Source organism: Trematomus bernacchii, unplaced genomic scaffold (assembly GCF_902827165.1).
Source record: "Trematomus bernacchii unplaced genomic scaffold, fTreBer1.1, whole genome shotgun sequence".
Classification (NCBI taxonomy): domain Eukaryota; kingdom Metazoa; phylum Chordata; class Actinopteri; order Perciformes; family Nototheniidae; genus Trematomus; species Trematomus bernacchii.
Genome location: NW_022987571.1, coordinates 310246 through 329807, shown reverse-complemented (window position 1 = coordinate 329807; position 19562 = coordinate 310246).

Genomic DNA, 19562 nt, shown 5'->3' with positions numbered 1-19562 from the left:
CTGCAGCAAACAGCTGTTTGCTTTTCAACAGCAAACAACAACCGCCTCACGAAACGCTATGATGTAGCGTTAATAAACAAAACAATTTAACAAAATTGCTTGTCAAAATACCAATACCACAGGACCATTTTTTTGTTTAAACCAATATTTTCATTGGCCCGAGCGGGCAAGTGGAAAGTAGGTTATGCTGGCCGGTAGGGGTGTAACGGTTCACAAGCATTTCGGTTCGGTACGTACCTCGGTTTTTAGGTCACGGTTCAGTACGTTTTCGGTACAGCAGAAAAAATGATCACAAAACATAACATATATATTTTTTTTTTATTATTATTATTATTAAACTGTGAATAATGTATTCACTCAAATAAATAAAAAATATAATAAAATAAACATTAAGGTGCAGCATTTCGATGATCTGAAATCATCTGTACTTGAACTGTACTGCACTAGTACTCCCCTAAGCAGCCAGCTTGACATTAGGACTTGCTTGTCATTGTATTTTTTTAAAGAAAAATTAACTTGTCCACATTGCTTGCCGAAAGGGCAGATCTGCTGGCACTAATGTCTCCTGCTGTGGAGAACACCCTCTCGCTAGGGACAGAGGTAGCAGATACAGCCAGGTAGCGCTTTGCTAACATGGCAACATAAGGATATTTGGCGTTTGTAATAGCTGTAGCTCGGTCTGAACATTTTGCGAGTGGTGGAGGCTTAAATGCTAGTGGGAGTTGGGTTTGCACTTCAGTCACTTTTCTTTTGGTACCGGTGATATTCACGTTCGGGTGATGCCTTTTCAAATATGTGTGCAAGTTTGATGTATTGCCAGCCGCGTAACCAATGTTAGTTGAACAATGCCGACAAACAGCTTTGGTTCGGTCCACCTGTCTTTGTCCGTCATCCTTGTACGTAACTGCGAAACCAAAATGTTCCCAAACCGGAGACTTCAATGATGCTGGAGGATTTTCGAGCTCAACTTTATCTGCGTTCACCATTTCGCCAGTTCCTCAAATTACTGACTAAATTTGAACGCATCCCTGTGACCAGCTCTCATAGTATGCCTCTCGTCCAATGAAATGACTTGGTTGCTCTATGACGCGTTGAACCCAATGGGAGAAAATTACACTGAATGCTGCGACGCAGCACCTGAGATTACAATTTTTTCACGTTTAACGTTATATTCGTTCGGTACACTTCGGTACACTTCGGTACACACGTGTACCGAACCGAAGGGCCCATACCGAATAATTTCGGTACGAATACGTATACCGTTACACCCCTACTGGCCGGGGTGTCTAAATAGTGCTTCTGGGCCAGCGGGCCATTTATAATGTCGAGCCCTGTATATCATATGAAAAGCTGAGAGTCCACAGATTCTATTGGTATACGTTTCATCCCTGTGCAATCAAAACTCACTGTTCAATAAAAGAACATTTTACCTTGAAAATCAATGCATTCTAATAGCGGGTCAATTTGACCCGATGGCGGTTTTAGGTATACAAAAACCTCTGGCGGTTCTAGTGTTAATTGCACAGCCCTACCGCATGGTGGCCCAGCAAAATAAAGTCCCAAGACTTTATTTTGCTGGGCCACCATGCGGTAGGGAAGATTCTGCTCTCCCCGACGGGAGTCTGCTCTTCTAGCGGCAGCTCACGATTGACGTGTTGGAGACCCCTGAATTAAAGTATCAAGTCACCTAAAGTCAGAAGGCTCAAGTCCAAGTAAAGTCCCGAGTCATTGGTGTTCAAGTCCAAGTCGAGTCGCAAGTGTTTTGTGATTTTGTCAAGTCAAGTCATGTGACTCGAGTCCACACCTCTGGTTGTCAATCGTGATGTTTTTCATGTATAACTCCTGAATAAACCACCCCACAAAATATAAAATAAATCAAATAAGCTTAACCTTTACCTACTGGAAAAAAATACATTAACACACCATTAATTATAATTCAATATCTAAAACAGGCTATTCTGCATAATGAGAACTTTTCTGAGCATGGGCAAAATAGCTTCAGATATCAGAACACTTATCTCACACACACACACACACACACACACACACACACACACACACACACACACACACACACACACACACACACACACACACACACACACACACACACACACACACACACACACACACACACACACACACACACACACACACACACACACACACACACACACACACACACACACACAATTGTGGGGATGAGGGGAGGGGGGTTTAGGGCATTTTACAGCCAGGGGGATTAAAGACTGGAGGAAACAGGGAGGAGGTTGATTAGTTTTAATCCAAAAACAGACAGACCCCCCTATACTAGCAATAGCAGTAACCACACGCACGCACGCACACACACACACACACACACACACACACACACACACACACACACACACACACACACACACACACACACACACACACACACACACACACACACACACATTGAAGTAAGAAGATATGATTCTACACTGTATTGAAGTAAACATGTATTGTTTGAACTGTTTTATGTAATCACAACGGTTTGGGTAATTATATATAGAATAGGAATGTTATTCTCACTTTCAAACTCACTGACTCAGAGATTCTGTGTTTCACACACCAACATTGATCCTTATCACCACTAAGAGCCAGATGCTGTTTCTAAGTCGTTAAAGACATCGTAAAATAGGAAAAGATCCCCTGAAGTAAGAAGATATGATTCTACACTGTATTGAAGTAAACATGTATTGTTTGAACTGTTTTATGTAATCACAACGGTTTGGGTAATTATATATAGAATAGGAATGTTATTCTCACTTTCAAACTCACTGACTCAGAGATTCTGTGTTTCACACACCAACATTGATCCTTATCACCACTAAGAGCCAGATGCTGTTTCTAAGTCGTTAAAGACATCGTAAAATAGGAAAAGATCCCCTGGGAAGGAATGTAGAGTAAGATAAGGTAAAGATAAACATTGACTTTTGACCTAGTGTGGTTTGGGGTCTCACTCTGTTCGAAACTCTGATTGACCTCGGCCAGAAGCGAATCCAGCCAATCAGGACACTTGGAGGAGGTGGTCAGTTTAAACAGCTCCTCCCCAGGGGTTCTTTGATTTGCTTGGGAGAAAAGTGGGAAGGAAGAATCGACAAATCTCCGCCCCAAAGACAGATAGAAATACTGATGATTTTGAGTGTAAAATGCTTCTGGTCTGTTGAAAGCTGGTGCTAGAAGACGGTAAACCGCATCACAAACCTGGAGTCCATACTTCTCGTTTTCTGAAAGCTGGTCTGTCTACCTGTAAAACCGCATCATCAGGCCTGAAGCCCGGAGTACTCGAGTACTCTGTATAACTTGTATATGTGTTTGGTTTCCTACTAGAAGTAAACTCAGATAATTTGTTATAACTTTGATTCCGGTGTTTTCAATTCCTTTCTTAATTTAATAGAGATCCAGCCTCATCCAACGAACGGCGCGTAGCAGAGGTATTCTACTCCAACAAGACACACACACACACACACACACAGGGAGATGAACCCTTTCAGTCAGACTGAATGCAGGCCACCTGCAGCATTTGTTTGTTTTATTTCAGATTCACATGATGCTCCCCCCACAACCCCCCCACGGCCCCCAGAGAGCCCCTGCCGTGGTGTCTGCCCATGTTTAGCCTCTGCCTTGCCCCCGGGCCATCTGCCCTCGTCACTACCTCCCTGCTCAGTTGCCAATAAAGGTATTTTATTCGAAGGAACAGTTTTCTGCATTTGGATCCTTTGTACTCTGCTCTCACGCCCTGACAGTTACAGCTAGAAACCAAATCCAACATCCACTTAAATACAACTGATTCAAATCAGTAGAGAGAAGTTAATAACTGCTGGATCATTTCAGTTATTCACTGAGAGTCATGGAGTAAACACGAGCAGACAGGGGGGGGGGGGAGAATCAACATGTGATGATGGTCAGCAATAACGTCTTCACTTGGTTCACTACCAGATCAGACAGTGACTGGTGGGGGGGTCACGATGTGATTTTGCTGCTGCAGGGCCTGCGCCCTCAGCGGGATCAGATAATCCCTGCTACCCTAATCCTGAGCAGGGAGGGGGGGCACCATCCACACCACCCTCCTATCCGCTGAATGTTGGAGATGCAGTGAGGGGAACCTGAATCTTTCTGTCACACTCACTTTAACGGAGCGTCCACACAGCAGCGTTAAAAAAATCTTGGAGGTGGGCGTATCTGAAGCTTGGGGATTTTTTGCGAGCAACGCGACCAACAACCAATCACATGAATCTCCCGCCCCCGACATACAAAGCAAAAAAGCCCGAAGTAAACTGGATATAAACTCCCCAAACAGGCGAAAACCTACCACTGTCTCTGCCACCTTCCTCCATGCCTGGCTCCTCCGGTTTGTATCCCGGTAGGTAAATAGGGACTGGTCATAAAGCACCGGGTGATTCCCTACCGCTAATTTCTCCTCCATTTTTTGGAATATGAGGAAATGACCTGCGGTATGTCTCTCCCAGCATACACGCCGTTTGATTGGCTAGAGCTTGAACTGTCAGATTTGCATAAACGGGATTTGATTGGCTGACGCTTCCTCCTCAGCTTCAAAAGTTGAACATTGCTCAACTTTGAATCCTGAAAATCCTGAAAATCTCCGCTCGCCTGCCCATAATGCAGTTCGGCGAAAAGTGAGGCAAAGTGACGTCACCCCATTCAAAGTGAATGGGCAGAAGCGTTAGAAGATTTTTTTAACGCTGCTGTGTGGACGGGCCGTAAGACAAAGCTTACATGTATAGCCCCATATGGAGCATCCTTCAAACAATTTATTACAAATGAATACTGATAGAGCATGTTCATTCATTCATTCGTCTTTATGGCAAGACAACAAATAGATTTTAATAACGTAATACCTTTTAGCCATTGGAATGAGCTAAAAACATCAGGTGGCCATTACAATATAAAGAGTTTATCTTTAGATGAGCAAAAATTGTGTAAAGTTATTTGAATCTGAATCTGTGTGCTTAGCAGAGCAACAATGTGTCAGACATCATAAGAGCATTCAGCCTCTGAGCCCGGCACTCTGATACTGATATTTCAAAATAAGTTATCAGGAAGTGGGCTAAGTGTGATCCGTTGCCTGCTAAATTGCTTGTATTTGAATATTTCTGAATGCTTGGATTTTATCTGCATTAAATAAAATGCAAATATGAGGGATACAGATACAATCTTTCTGCCAGATTTGTGTTGAATGACAGCTTTAACTCTCACTTTCCATTCAGCCAAATAAAAAGACTCTTCTGCTGTCACATGCTCTGGCTACACTCGCTTCTTCATGTCCTGTCCTCCTCCATGCAGCACACACCGTCCAGCACTCATGAGTTCTTCTTCACACCTACTCCCATCATGCTGTAGGAGGCACTTCTTCATATCCATTCATGTTAACATTAATGGTCCTGGAATATAAATCACAGCAAAACAGGAACACATTTGCTTAGTTAACACCAAATATGATTTTCATTTTTTAAAATCATGTGGGAATTATATCGCTTTATCAATGACCCTGCAGACTTTCATTCAGTCTTTAAGGTGTAAGTCCAATTAACACATACAGTATTATATAATATATAATCCTATAAAAAGTCTGTAGCAGAGGTCAAACTAAATAAAAAGAGGAGGCTCCTCTGTGTTTGAGACCAGAGAAGAAGAAGAAGAGAAAAGTCTCCGGTAGCATTCACACCAGCCTTTTTAGTCCGGTTAAATCTAACCCTGGTGCGTTTACCCCCTTGGTGCGGTTTGTTTGGGTCGGTATGAACGCAGTCCGAGACCTTTGATGTGAACTAAACAACCGGACTCTGGTCCGCTTAAAAGAGGTGGTCTCGGACCGCTTGCTATTGAACTCTGGAGCGGTTCATCGCTGGTGTGAACGCAGTCCGCACCAAAACACAGGAAGCGTAGGATTTACGCGTCACAAGAGCGTGGAGATCTTAAAAAAATCTTTAGCGAAAGAGTGAAGCATAATGAAGTGTTGAACAGTGTCGTGTAAAGTAAAAATGCTCTGTCAACTATGCATAAAAGTCAGAGCCACCTGTCGTCGGTGAAACCTCCTCCTGACTGCAGAACGTCTTTCATTATGTGTAATAATGTTTTTTAACGCACGTTGTCTGATTGTATATTCATATTCGCCGTCCTCTAGAGTCTGTTGAAATGTTCTCCAGATTAACAGCAGTATGAAAATAACCTGCCGATGCTCCATGGTGGAGGCTACGGTAGAAATTGCCGGGATTTGCGTTTTTTTCCCCTTAATGTCTGACCAATTGTTGAACAGCATTTCCGTGCACATGACTTGTGTTTAAAGTTTATAGTCCGTTTGAGTTTTGCCCGTGTGAAAGCAAACCGAACCTTCTGAAAAATGAAACAATTTAACAAACTGTCGTCTGGTGCGTACCAGAGAAGCGGACTATTGGGTGTGAATGCGACCTCAGTGACAGACAGAGAGCTAACACATCAAGAGAAGAAGAAGATGAAGCCTCAGACTTCTGATTCCTCTCAGCTGCTCTCAGGGTGTTTTGACGGTTAGCAGGAAGTGACCCACATATCCAACAACAACAACCAACAGATCATCATTTCCTAAAGAAGCTTTGAAGCCTCCATCCAGTCAGAGGTTTGTTAAGTTCTCCTGACATACTCACTCTTTATCCATTCAAACTGGAAAACAGGAGCACACACTCTTCATGCGAATCACACCTGTTATCATGTGAAGTGTCTCTTTATCCCAATTCAGTGCAGAAAGCAGACGCACTAGATGATCACACACAATATGTTATGCTGATCAGCTCGTTAATTAATATGCTGATTAGAAAATGTTGCCATGGAAACAGGACACTGTGTGTGTGTGTGTGTGTGTGTGTTGTGTGTGTGTGTGTGTGTGTGTGTGTGTAAAATAAATTGGCAGCTTACCTTGAACCCAAGATTGTCCAATCACAAGTAGCTTCACAGGAGGGCCAATCAGTGACAAAGATATCTCCAATCCAGGAAGAGATATAATTTGATCCCGGTCCTGAGTCACTCATCCGTACATGAATCTAAAGGCAGAGAAGAGATGGAGTCAGCAGTGTAGCCAGGAACCCTTCTCTCATCTTTATCCAAATGCATTGTGGGATGGGCACAGGCTTCACAGAGAACGAGGACCATGAGAGATCAGGCTACAGCGGACTTGCGGCAGGGAAAGCAAACCCAGACAACACACGACGTAGCTTTACGGAGCAAAAACGTCAAATATGTCTTACCTTTTGCTGTTTCTGATCAAAAGTTGTGTTCAATGGCATTAAAACGAGAAAAACGCTGCTGTCTGTGTCACTTTGAAATGATTACTGATAATCCATCATCATATTGATGTCAATAACGGAGTTTTCATATATAGCTGCTATGATAGCTACGAGAGTGTATGACAGCTTCCGGTTTTTGGGCATTCTGGCTACGCAGCACTCATTCACCAATGGGTAATGTTTAGATCAGGGGTCTCCAACACGTCGATCGCGAGCTACCGGTAGCTCGCAAGCCCTCAATAAGTAGCTCGCCAAGCAAATCCAAAATGTAAAAAATAAAGGAAATGTAATTAAAAGAATCTACCCTATGCATAAACGAAACCTCAATCATAGCGAACTCTATCTACTTACTACAACTCTATATCTATCTAACACCCCTCCTCCCCCCACCCCCCACAATGAATATCGACCAATCACGTTCTTGCTTGATTTGCGGGACCAGCGTTGCAGTCTGGAAGAAAAGCAAAGTGGAGCGGCAGCTCACCGCTTCATAAGGAGTGTGACCTTTCCTTCTGGCAGAATCTACACCACACATCAGCCCCATTGAACAGCCTATCATGCCAGCCTATACAGCACATGAGGGGCAGAGTTTTACTGTGTGTGTGTTGCAACTTACATATTTATTGCACTTGATGCACACACACGCATGGCGTAATTTCCACTGGGGACAGGGGGCACATGTCCCACCCACTTTTCGAAATCCCGTTTGTGTCCCCCCCACTTTACAAATATGTTTATTTTATTTTTTTAACGCAAGCCGTCATCGCCACGGAGGAGCACACAGTCTCTGTGAGCGAGCGAGACAGAGGGAGAGAGAGAGAGACAGAGAGAGAGAGAGAGAGAGAGAGAGAGCACACCTTTATCTATTTAATATAAAGTAAGAAATCATTCCAATGTGTACTATATTGTATTTAAAAAGGGAGTGATTAGTAAAATATGCATAAATAAAAAGAAAGAATGCTAACTAGGTAACATATGAATAAACCAGTTTAAATGATTTGTTATTGGTTGTGATCATATTCTAAAGATGTTTGGATTATTGAAAAGTATACAGCTCCCTTTCATCTGAGCGTTGAGAGCTGTTTCCATAAATTCATCTTGTGCTCAAAGTGCTCCAGATTGATGCATTTCACTTCAACATTTAAAAAAACATCTTCCCGGGGGTGCATGCCCCCGGACCCCCCAAGAGGATGTGAGGTCCACCCCCAAATAAAGCAGGTTAAAATAATTAAATTGCATACATGTTCTTTTAGTAAACACTGAAAAGGGTCCCACAGACCCAAACAGCACACAAAGGTTAAAGGTAAGCATATCATGTTAAAATGTGCTAAATATATACACTGCAAAAAAAGAGGAGTAAAAGTAGCTCACGACTTGTTTTATTTTTGAAAGTAGCTCTCATCCTAAAAAAGGTTGGAGACCCCTGGTTTAGATGGATTTTAGGAACTTCCCTCTCGATTCTATTGGCTCTAACGGTAAAAAAGAGGTGTCAATCATCAAAATCGACCGAGGGGGGCACCCAAATGACCCCAGAAGTGGTTTATTTCTGCTAAATCTCTCTAAAAAGGTCAAATGTCACTTGTTTTGCATAAATCTTGATACAGGGTACTTATTATATGTTATAGTTTGGATTCCTAAAGCTTTTAGTCTACTATCCCATCATTCAAGGGTGGTTTTCACTATAAGTTATGTTTTTCTTTTGGACGGACAATATAATTTACATTTTTTTTACTATGTTCAATCTGAATTTACTTTAAAATAAAACAATTCTATATTGATTCTGACTTTTCTACATCCAACTCACAGGTTTATCATTGCTTTGAGAAAAAAGATTATTAATTTACCCCTTTTAGAAGTGAAGTTATAAGCCGCGTTCACACCGCAGTACTTTTCCCACTTTAGTTCCGATATAGTTCCGAAATGTCGCGTTCACACCAAAAAGAGCCAGAACTAAAATTAGTTCATCAGAACCTTTTTTACCCCCTTTTCCGTCCCTGCTAGAGAGCAGGTACTTTCGTGGGAGAAAAAGATTCCTATGTCTGATTGGCTGGGCGGAATGCAAACCACGCCCCGTAAAACTCCCAAAAAGTTTTGTGAAGCCGCCATTTTATTATCCTCGCATTAGCATTATTAGCATTAGCATTAGCCCAGCGCACAAACGCAGAGAGACTATGGCAACACAAAAGAAAACATGGGAGTGGTGGAGATGAGGAGGTGTCGGCGTTCTGGTGATTTACTCGGAAGGCTTCAGTAGAAGCTGCTGGGAGTCCCAGCAGCTTCTACTGAAGCCAGTCCCCAACTCCGGGGACTTCCGGCCGGGGACTTCGGGTGGCAGTATACGCCATGAAGTTGTTTGCGGCCTGCCAGTAAACCCAAAGCAGAAGAAGAAGAAGTGACGTCAGCGGCTTCATTTGCCTAATCCTCCCCCAGGGACTTATTCCGGTGTGAACGCGATCTGTACTTAGTTCATGAGAACTAAAGAGTTCTCATGAACTAAGTTCTCATGAACCTTTGTGGGAAAAGTACTGCGGTGTGAATGCGCCTATTGTCATTTGTTCTGGGAATGTCCTTTTCGAGCCTGAGGCCTCGGGGCTTAACTGGTTAATGAACCTGTGCAACAACTGCAGCAGCAGTGAAAGAAAATGTCAGATGCTACGTTACTTTCTGTGATCTGAATGTGCAGTACAATGATTTGTTTGAATCCCAGGAGACATATCTCTGCTCCTATACCCAGCAGCCCCTGCAGCGTGGCTCTGATATCAGAACTCAAATAATGAACAGTCGTCTAAATACCAGCCTGAACCCCACCGCTAAAATGGTGGCAGCAGGAGGACTCAGAAGCTTGATTGTCCTCCTCTTGTGTTCGACATACACACACCCTGCTGAATGTAAATGCAGCCTCCAGCAGACAAAATCAAACTGAGGCCCTTCATCTAACATAAAACTGGAATATTTCGCTGAAGTGCTCACTCACACATCAGATGAAGGCTATTGTGATTTTACGTGTTTTTAGAGAGCCATATTTATGAACTTCATTAAAAGTCTCCTATTATACTATTTTTAGGCATATATTAGAGGTCTCGTAAAAAACATGTCTATGAAGTGTTTTGCTCAAAATACCAAACAGATCACCCATTGTAGCCTGCCTCATACATATTTCAGCCCTGTTACTCAGCTAAATGCTGCCGTGATTAAACGCCATATCATGTTCAAAACCACATCAAGGATTATTTGTCACTCGCGGGTTTACCACAAGGTGAGTAGCTTTTTGAAACATATTCTCTCCAGTACGGGTTAGTTTTGAGTATTAGCGATACTTGCTAATGTAAACACAGACCATATTACTTCCAGAACACGTCGTGCATTTTTTCTGATACACACTGAAAAAATTGTTATTTTGAATTTACTTAATTTTATTAAGGTAAGTGGTTGCACGAAACAAAGTTATCTAAATCCAGATTTATTTGTAAAGTTCACTGTACTTATTATTTTGATAATTTTCACCTCAACTATTCCGAGTAGAATGTACTCACTAAACCCATGTTAAGTATACTAAAATGGATTATGTAACAGTAACCTTTTTTCTTTTTGTACATTCAGATCAATTCAATAGTTTAATTTCTACATACAAAAATTAAGTTGAATTTAATTAAACATTTTCAGCCATTATTACTATGTTAACTTTCAATATATTAAAATAAAAACAAACAACATATTTGATACATACTCTTACTTTATTATCTGGTACAAAATGACGTAACATGAAGCATGTGTCTTACACGAAACATCTTCTGATTCGAATAAAACAACATGCAACTGTCATGGCCTCCACCGTGTGTGTGTGTGTGTGGCGTCCACAATCCAATCACCTCTGCTATAAGACTCTGGCCCTGACTCCTCCACTTCGCCATATCGTAGACTCTGTAACCACAGTCAGTCACGTCTCCTGTGCCTGCAGCTTCAAGCCAGCCTGACTCCTATCCTATAACGTTTCTGATAGGGCCGTGGGCGTAAAGCCAGCCCACATTTTACAGTTTTTCTCGATTGTTAACACACTAAAATTATACATAAAGCACAATTATTTTAACTGACACTCAAAGAGCAAAACATCGGCTAAAATCTACAAAACTCTAAACACGTTTTCAGCTTTTCACACAATTTGCAAATAAACATGGCACTTTTTGCAAACCACTGCTCACGTTTCTCCACGTAAGACACAGGAATCTGACATGAAGTCACGTGTTAGCTGGTTTAAAACACTGATATTCAAAATGCCTCACACATGGACCAATGATCAAGAAACACGTTCCACCTGACCAAACACCTGATAGCATAATCAATCATCAATCAGGATGTTAGCACTATAAAAAGACCACAGGTGAGTACTTTCTTACAGCAACAATGGAAGCCAACATGGAAGCAAGAGCCAGAGGAAGAGGAAGAGCTGGGCTGAGAGTGAGAGGAGGAGGAAGAGGTGGGCTGAGAGTGAGAGGAGGAAGAATGAGAGGTAGAGGTAGAGCTGGAGGGAGAGGACGTGGACAAAGAAGAATACTCTCTAATGAAATGAAACGTTATCAACCACGGTTTGACGATGAGAGATGAGAGGCTGGACAGAGGGTTCAGCCTAATCTAAGCCGATTTACTGTTGCCTCTGTAATAGATAGATAGATAGTACTTTATTGATCCCACATTGGGAAATTGTTTCAATTTCCGGACACTTAGACTTGAAAACAGGTTAGTTACCAGTTTTTAGCTCTGCATAATTCATGATATATCAGTGCTTATATCTGTTGTGTGAAACGTATTTACTTCATTACTGTAATTGAATTGTTGGCATGTTGCATACTATAACTGCACAAAACTCCTGCACAATGTACTGTGGTAGACTTACTTTTATGCAACACAGACACTGACCAACCACTATATCTTTGTTGTTTATCTGAAGGACTGAGAAAAAAAGAGGTGCAGGTGGAAGGTTAAGGATTTTCAATGAGGCACAGGAAGCAGCAGTTACAAACTTGGTTTTGACAAACAATGCATCACACTTAGAGAGATCCGAAGCATAGTAACTATGTGCTGAGATGCATGTTGTACAATGTTATTTTTGAATAAAATGTGATTTTTTTCAACAACTCATTTGTATTTCTTCATTTACTGTATTTCTGTAAACTCAAGCAATCTTTCTCTGCAGAAACCTCTATGTACAGAGCATAGCCCATAAAAGATTAAAGTCCTTTAAATTATGCTCAGCAGTGTGTAGTTGGGTGGTCAAACAATCTAGTATTATGAATGAAGTGTGTTATATTTGGTGCAAAAGTTTGCATTTGGTAAGTGTTTATGTAGTTTTGAGTGCAGTTCTTAATTTAGCAGGAGAAATTAGGTGTTTTGCACTTTGGGTGTGTGGTTTTGTGAATTGTGTTTAGTGTTCTGAGAAACTGAGCAATTAAAAAAAAAAATTGTGTTTGTTGGGGAAATATTTTCCAAGGTCCATAACTTTGACCCAGTTTATCAGTTCATACTGTCCTGACTGAGCACACGCACCTGTAACCTTGGCTGCTGTGCTCTCAGTGTTTTGTCTCCCTGTTCCTGGCTGTTGGCGTCAGCTGATAGAGGTGTTATGATTCTATGTTGTTATGCACAATGTTGATTATTCTCTCTGAACTAGCTAAATACATGGGTCTGGGGTAGAGTTCTTCAGAATTGACGTGGCAATTCTCCCGTGAAGTCAGACCCTCTGACTCGTGATTTGTGATGTGAATCCTCCGGCCGATACTCTGAATAAACCCATCAGTGTTTGACATCAAAGCTCCAGCTCTATCCCGTGTCTCCTTCCTGAGTCGGTGACTCCCACTGCATTGCTACACAGAAGTTTCCCCCACAGTGTTAGCAATCGAGAAAAACTGTAGTAACGTCGTCATGACGCAGCAAATCAATAATTACGCATGGAACTATGGTTCTATGAATTCTGGATGACCGCCAGAGTTAACACTTAACACTTAAGTTAACACTTAACACTGGATGTTATCCATCTTGCGCATGCGCAGGTCGAGTATTATATTATTATATAATATCAACAAAGTAATATGTGACCTGGGGTGACGTAGGTCAGCCCTGCCTATATCAGCCCACTTCACCATCAGAAATGTCTCAATGGAATCTTCTCGCCAAGATTCCGAGTGACAGAGAACTCTGGCGGTCATCCAGAATTCATAGAACAGTAGTTACATGCGTAACTATCGTTCTATTTCATTCCTACTGACCGCCAGATGCAGTGCTTAACACTGAATGATTATTACCAACATAGTCATGAGGAATCCAGTACCCACCTTACCGGGAACGGCCTGAGGGTTCCTGAAAGACAGCTGCCGCCACTGCATGGGAGGCAGCAACATTGATCCGGTAAAAACGGGCAAAGGTGCACGGTGAAGCCCAGGAGGCCGCTGCAAAAATCTCACTTAGAGGTGGCCCTCGTAGTGCTGCCCAGGAGGTTGAGACACTCCTGGTGGAGTGGCCCCTAACATTAAAAGGCAAAGGCAGACCTCTTGTTCTGTATGCCTCCTCAATCACCTCAACAATCCACCTAGAAAGCCTCTGTTTGGACAGAGCGCGCCCTTTCTTAGGGCGCCCGTAGCAGACAAACAGGGCATCAGAGTGGCAAAAGCCAGCAGTCGCCTATATATAATATTTCAAAGCTCTCACTGGGCAGAGCAGCTCTGCCGAAGCAGCTTCTACGTTCTGCAAGCCTGAGGCATCATAAGCTGCTAGCTCTATGACTTGATTTAAGTGGGCCGAAGGCAGCCTCTTTGGTAAAAAAGATGGGTTAGGCCAAAGTGCCACCCCTGTGCCACCTGGGAACCAGCGTATGCACGTTTCACTCACTGACAAGGCATGAAGCTCACTCACACGCTTGGCTGATGCCATCGCTAAAAGAAAAGCAACCTTTGCCGAAAGCCATTTAGGCTCTTCCTGCTCCAGGGGTTCAAAGGGTGGGGAAAGGAGGGCTTCCAGCACCATTGGCAAGTCCCATGAGAGAACTTTGATAGCCCGAGGGGGCTTTTCTAGCATGGTTAATCACAACTAAGGAATAACACGCTTTGATGAGCGAAGGCAATCGTCAGGGGGCCGTTTATAAATATAACAAAAGTTGCAATATAGTTGTTAAGGTAATTACTTTGGAGCGAAAGCGCACCAGTAAAGAAAATGCCCGGACTCGAACTTGAGTGGACTATTAAATCGACTTGAACTCAAAAACAAAAGGAGGGCATTCCTCCTTGCCACTTAGCTTTCTTGTTCTAGCATGGTTAATCACAACTAAGGAGTAACATGCTTTGATGAGTGAAAGCAATCGTCAGGGAGCAATTAACCAACTACAGCTAAAGTCGCTAACAACAAAAAGAGACGGCAGGCACCGGCAAATTCCACCACAGCCTTGCCGATAACTGTATGAGCATCACCTTGCCCTGCTACAGTAAACCTCAGGGGAACCCGAAAACAGGACCACTTAAATAACTAGAGAATGCAATTCCTGAAGAAATTGCTAGTGGGAATGCTTTATGTTGAAATCTGATGCTGAATTGCTATGCTGAAATGTAATGTGTAAGAAGAAAGTGAAGAATTTAGATTGAAATGATACATGAACACTGGGGGCTTGAATGTGTGATGAGAGAAGAAAAGAAAGTAAAAAAGCTTGGAAAAGCAGCAGAATATTTTAACTGCAAACTTTTGAACTAACTTGATGGCGAATGATCTGTCGCCATGCCAACGGCATTTGATGACATCCCATAATACGCTTAGATGCGTTGATGGCTGCATCGTTACCAAACCTGTGAAGTTTTGGGCCATTTGGAGCATTTTCACTGAAGTTATGAGAAAACCGTGTTTCATGGCGAGCATTGTGTTGCCATGGCAACGGCATTTGAAGAAACCCCATAATTGACGTAGAGCTGTTGAGGGCTGGACCGGTGATATACAAGCGAAGTTTGGGGAACGATCGGACCGTGTCCATTGGACTTACAGCGACATCGTGCTTCATGGCAAGTGGTCTGTCGCTATGGCAACGGTATTTGATGACACCCCATAATACGCTTAGATGCGTTGATGGCTGCATCGTTACCAAACCTGTCAATGTGACATCATCGTGTTCCATGACACAGGTGTTTATATTTGAGCTAACGACGACAGCTGTGTGTCACCAATAATGTATAAAATAGGTGGAACATGTTGAAGTCAGTATGAAGTCTCCATCAGACAGAAAAGAATAGGCTCAGACAGTCTGTTAAACTCCAGTGACCACGTCGTTAGCTCAAACACGAACACCTGTGTGTTATGACATCATCGTGTTCCATGACACAGGTGTTTATATTTGAGCTAACGAGGTGTGCAGAGATCAAAGGTTTCCATTGTTCTGAATGAGAGATGAACCTCTTACATGTGAACGTTTTGTGGAAAGAACGATAACAGATATCTGTGAAATTTCAAAACGTGAAGCATGTCAAGGAAGTTGAGTATCTGAAGTGTAATATTTGTGTACTTTCGGGTTAATAATGTGGCCTTTTTGGCAGTTTAACTAAAGGTGTGCGGCTGCTGCTGTGAGGAAATATCAGCCTGAAATTACAATGGGCTTTAATGGAGACATGTTGAACGTTTTTGTCACTTCATGCCCTCAAGAGGCATTTTGTTTAATTATTTTTGCTTAATTATTTGTTATTTTTCAAGCTACGAGATGTTTTCCTACGTTTGTCATGAACAATTATGTCTCAGGAATGTAGGGTTTGGGAATTATGGCAGTTTTAAAAAAAGATATGAAGGCAAATTTCAAGATTTGCTCCACTCTAGCTGTGACATCACGCACTCTGCCTTAACGAGCTGCGCAATGTTAAAGTTAAAATGTTAAAAATGTGATGAATTATGGGATGTATCTCTGGAATTATGAAAGTTATGAATGAGAAAAGTAATAGCCTGCGATTCCCGACCGAGCTGAACATTTTGATGTTTGAACGGAGTTTCTGCGATGTTGAATGTGGGAGGAGAAGAGGGCCAAAATAAGTCGGTGGAATAATAAACTTTTTGTCCGTAGCATAACATATAGTTGGAATGCTGTATCAGCATTCCAACTATATGAGATACTTACCTCTTTAGTCTCTCAGCCGGGAAGACACAGCGTTAGCCTTGCGGCATCCGCAATTTGCCGAACATACCTGGCGAAAAACACCGGTCTGTCAGCGTAATGTGTTCAGCCGTTCGTGACCATAGAGCAGGGGTGGGGAACCTTTTTCCTCTCAAGGGCCATTTCAATTTTTTCAACATCCTCCGAGGGCCGTACAAATTATTGACCTCTGCTTAAAAATACTAAAATCACAGCCCATTCATTTCGCCTTTCTTTCATGCTGTGCAAAGAAAAAGCAACCTCTTAATCCAGATATCTTACCATGACTTTCCTATCCATGTGGACATGATTTAAGTGGGGGGGGACCTAACCTCCTCTAGGGGGGTCCCCAAATCACTCCCCTTTCAAACTGTATTCTTGTTTATTAATAACAACTTTTTTTACTGCCATATAGTATTTTATACCTGTTTACTTTATTCTCTTATTTTTTTATAACTATAATGATCATATACAGATGTGCCTTTACCTCACTGGTTGGAGAAAAAGCTTCTGATATTCGTTAGCATAGCTAGCTAACCAGATTCTAATAACAACAAAGTTATTGACTGTATAATCAGTATGACAGATGAACAGCTCGCCACTGGGCTTACAACTAAGACACAAAAACTGCGGCATGTGTACGGCTCCTTATGGGTACTGCAATTTATGAAGTCCTGGCCCGGAGCCGCATTCTGGTGCTCTCCGTCAGCACTACAGCCCTGTCAGACGAGACATATACCACATGATGACACGTTAGGCTCATGTTGTGTTCAAGGACCCTGACCAGGAAAAACAGGCACTCGCTTATTACATTTTTTTGCGGTCAAGATTTCTTTAATTTTTTTCTTTTTTGCGTGTGTTTATAAATTACCTCGAGGGCCGTACCGAATGGTCTTGCGGGCTGTATACGGCCCGGGGGCCGAAGGTTCCCCACCCCTGCCTTAGAGGATGAAACCGAGACTCCAACACTAAGGTTACAGGGCTACCAACGAAGAGCCACCGGCTATGTTATTTTCCAAGCTCTGTATTCAACCTGTGTTCGCGTCTGCGAGAAGATAATAGAGACATTTCTGATGGTGACGTGGGCTGATATAGGCGGGGCTGCCCTACGTCACCCCAGGTCACATATGACTTTTTTTCTGATCAAAAGTTGTGTTTAATGGCATTACAACGCATATAAACGCTGCTGAAGGTTAATCCAATGTCTCTGTGTCACTTTGAAATGATTACTGATAATCCATCGAAATATTTATGGCAATAAGCCTAGTTTTCAGTTTTCAGAGCGTAACGTAGCTTTCGGTTGGGCATGCTGGCTGCGCATCACTCTCATTCACCAATGGTAATGCTTCCCCTCGATTCTATTGGCTCTAACGGTTCAAAAGAGGTGTCAATCAATGTCGACCAATGGGTTCCAGAGATATGGCAAATACACCCAAATGACGATGTGGGTTTTCTTTTTCTAAACCTCTCTAAAAAGGTCAAATTTCACTTGTTTTGCATCAATCTTGATACAGGGTACTTATTATATGTTATAGTTTGGATTTCTAAAGCTTTTGTCTACTATCCCATCATTCAAGGGTGGTTTTCACTATAAGTAATGGGTTTTTTTTGGACGGAAACTATAATTTACATTTTTTTTAGGGCTGTAATTATTTTAACGCGATTAACGCATGTGTATTTCTACACTAGACTATTGGACTTCACTCAGTAATGACAGTTACCTCGCGGTCACAGTGCATTATTTTGACCCACAGTGGGAACTTCAGTCTCATGCTTTGACAGTTATGAAAACAGAGGAGCGGTATTTCGCCGACAACTGCGCCGAGCACTTTATGCAGGTAGCCAGACAGTGGGACACTGTACGAAAAGTCAGCACACTCACCACGGATAGTGCGCGCAACATGATTGCAGCGTCCAGGCGTCCCGTTCGAGCATATGCCTTGAGCTGCACATAGCTCCAACGATCCATCACAGTGTCTCTCCACACACACACACACACACACACACTTTGTATTGTATTCATGTATTGTATGAGAGAGGTTCCAGGTTGACTTGAGGTGAATATTTGTAATGTTCTGAGGTTGTTGTGCTTAATATTCATGAGAATATTTGTCATTGTTCAAATGATAATAAACAAATATTTGCATAAAGCATATTTGTCCACTCATATGTTGATAAGAGTATTAAAAACTTGAAAAATATCCCTCTAAGGTACATTTAGAACAGATAAAAAATGATTAATTTGCGATTAACTATGGACATCATGCGATTAATCGCGATAAAATATTTTAATCGACTGACAGCCCTAATTTTTTTACTATGTTCAAAAAATAAAAACATTTATTAGACAAATTATTATAACTTCACTTCTAAAAGGGGTAAATTAATAATCTTTTTTCGTGTGTGAGTGTGAGTTGGCTGTAGAAAAGTCAGAATCAATAGAGAATTGTTTTTATTTTAAAGTAAATTCAGATTGAACATAGTAAAAAAATGTCAATTATAGTGTCCGTCCAAAAAAAACACATTACTTATAGTGAAAACCACCCTTGAATGATGGGATAGTAGACTAAAAGCTTTATATAACATATAATAAGTACCCTGTATCAAGATTGATGCAAAACAAGTGACATTTGACCTTTTTGGAGAGGTTCAGCAGAAAAAAACACCTTTGGGGTCATTTGGGTGGATTTGCCGTTTATCTGGAACCCATTGGTCGATTTTGGTGATTGACATCTCTTTTGAACCGTTAGAGCCAATAGAATCGAAGGGGAAGTTCCACATACACACACACGTTACCATTGAGGAGTGAGAGTGACGCGCACGCAGTCGAAAGCTATGTTACGCTCTGAAAACTGAAAACTGAAACCTAGGATCAAACTAGTAAATATGAAGATGGATTATCAGTAATAATTTCAAAGTGACACAGACACATTGGATTAACCATTGGATTAACCTTCAGCAGCGTTTTCATCATTTTGATGCCATTGAACACAACTTTTGATCATAAAAACAGCAAAGGTAAGACTATTTGCGTGTTTGCTCCGTAAAGCTACGTTGTGTGATGTCTGGGTTTGCTTCCCATGCCGCGAGTTCTGGTCGCTCAGTGATGATACTTA